This window comes from Chrysochloris asiatica, unplaced genomic scaffold (assembly GCF_000296735.1).
Source record: "Chrysochloris asiatica unplaced genomic scaffold, ChrAsi1.0 scaffold00091, whole genome shotgun sequence".
Taxonomy (NCBI): Eukaryota; Metazoa; Chordata; class Mammalia; order Afrosoricida; family Chrysochloridae; genus Chrysochloris; species Chrysochloris asiatica.
Genome location: NW_006408609.1, coordinates 6,279,594 through 6,282,514, shown reverse-complemented (window position 1 = coordinate 6,282,514; position 2,921 = coordinate 6,279,594).

Here is a 2,921-nt window from a genome sequence, read left to right as displayed (position 1 = left end):
GTGTTCTTCCCTTTTGGTTTTCTAACTTTAAATCTTTGCACATTTTATTATAGTATTTGGCTTTATCTTCTCGAGCTGATCTTTGAAATTTTCTGTTCAGCTCTTGCACCTCTTCAATATTTACATAGTAAATATTTAATAAAGGAAAAAAAAAGTTTAAAAATTTTCAAATTAGTAGGATTATTTCTGGAAGACAATTTTAGAATGCTCACTTACATTAATATAATATTTAGAAAAGGGGTGGGATTTTGATTACAAAAAAGAAAAGCAGATCCTGATAAATCATCTTCATTTTTAAACATTTTAATATGCTAATTCTTAGAAGATACTTGGACAAAAATGAGAACTGCATGAGCAAGGCCTTAACTAACTTTAAATCAAGCGATTTGGCATAACCTCTACTTTCAGGCATCTAATGACTCCACAGCACACTACTAGCACCAACAAAGACACCATTAATTTCTCTCATGAATGTTATTAACTGCCGTGGAGTCAGTTCCAACTCATAATGACCCTGTATAGCCACCTTGTTTCCAAAGAGTGGCTGATAGATTTGAACTGCCAACCTTGTGGTTCAAATTCAGTGCTGATCCTACAATACCACATCAGAAGCCTCCCTGTAATTATCTAATTCATCAACTTTTCTTCTGGCCTCTCTTTAGTTTTCTTTAATGAGAATTACTTTTTGTTGTTAAGTGATGAAGTTTAGGGTGTCTTTACCTACTGAATTTTATAGAAAAATCAATAAAACCTTAAATTATTTAGTACATAAATATTAAAATAACTTTGAAATGAAAGTTGGACAAACACATGAACTATCATTACTGCTATGAGTATGTAGTTAACAGGTTACTTATTAATTTAGAATATATCTTGCATTCCTGGAAATTAAGTTATTATAGCAAACTCTATAATCTGATTATCATGAACACTGAATGCCTTCTAGAAATGTGATGTTCTTTGACACAGTCATTGTAGATGGTAAAATTTGAAAGGACGGTCTCTTCTTACTGAGAATAAAGATCGGTATGCCACTCCATTGTCAAAAACATTACCTTCAGAAACTGTCTTAGACATACTTTAACTCAGTCCACTCATTTTGCATATAAGGCAACTTTGTTTGGTTTAGGTGCTTTGCCCCTGGCCTTAGAGATAGCTGAAAATGCAGACAAGTGATTTTGTTGTTGTTATTAGGTTGTTGTCATTGTTATTGCCACTGAGCCAATCCATCTCATGGGGGGGGGGTCTTCCTCTTTTTTGCTGTTCTTCCATTTTATCATGTCCTTCTTCAGTGACTGGTCACTCCTAAGAACAAGCCCAAAATATAATAGATGAAGTCTCAATACAGATTTCAAGGAGTATTCTGACTGTACTTTTTGTAAGACCGATTTGTTTCTTCTTGCAATCCAGGTACTTTTATATTCTTCCCCAGCAACCTAACGCAAACGCAAGTGATGTCGTGAGTTCTTTTATACTGTTTGTTCCAGAAACACATGTTGCCATTCTCCTTCTCCCTCAATATCTGAGGGAAGTAGAATCAAAACATGAGAAAATAAACAAACATAAATCAGATCTGACCAGATTTTACCCTGCTCATAGTAGATGCAAAATGGCATGAATATTGAATTCCAACTCCAGTGGTCTTTCTGCTTCAGAGGAAACAAAACTACTGAGAAAAAAAGAGTGCTATCAGTTTGAAAAGAAAAAAGAAATAATTATTTAAATCATTGGAGAAAGGATAGTTATAGTGTAGACAGGTCTTAAGTATTCAGAGTATAGCACCATTCACACTGGGAAAAAAAAGACTAAGGCACAATACCTAAGCAGAAGACAATAACCAAAAGCCACTTTGAACATTCTGTAAACCCAGAAAATTAAGACGAGAAAGATAACTGGGTGAAAAACAATTTTAACCATCTACAAATACTTATGAAAGTGGGACAATGAGAAAGGAAGACAGAAGAAAATTGACACATTTAAATAGTGGTGTTGGGAGAATGATATTGACTATATTGTGAACCGCCAGAAGAATAGACAAATCAGTCTTAAAAGACATAAAACCAGAATGTTCCTCAGAAGAGTAGAAGGCAAGCTGACAGAACATCACTTTGGGCAAATTATCTGGAAAGACCAACTACTAGAAAAAGATATCTTGCTTGACAAATTAGAGGATTAGTAAAAAAAAAAAAAAAAGAGAGAGAGAGAGAGAGAGAAACTCTTAATGAGATGGATTGAGACAATAAAAACAACAATGAACTAACAATCATGAAGATGGCACAGGGTCAGGCAACATTAACTTTTCTTATATGTAATGATGCATGACTTGAAACTAACTCAGCAACTAACAGCAACTACAAAGTGATCTTTAAATAGTTTATTTTGCCTAATCTATAAATAGGGTTTCTCTTAAACCAATTAGGAAAATACAAAACAAAACTCATGCAATGACAAGTCTGATACCATATATTATAACAAAAGTATATTTAACCCCCCTGCTGGATTATGTAAAAATGATGGGTATTATAGGTCTGGTAAAAGGAGATGGGGATAAGATTTTTATGATTCAATAGTGAGTAATTGTTATCGTGACTAATTGCATTTGTCACAACTGTAAAGATAGAAGTTTTATAGCAAAGGGGTGTAGTTAATCTTACAAAGGGGTGTAGTTAATCCTCCAAGAACAGAGGACCCTAGGATCATCAAGTAGAAGAGCACAAGCGGAATGTGGGACCTTATCCAGCAAAGCATCAATACCAGGCATGGAGGCAGAGATGGGGAGGCATGGAGAGAGAGAGCAGCTGAGAACTCTAGACTCATGGAAAGAGAAAGACTGTGTGCTGGAAGCCAAGAAGCAGGCTTGCAGAGTGTGTCCTTTGGTTGTTTAAATGATTCCTGAGTGTTTTGGTGTACATCAAAAAAAA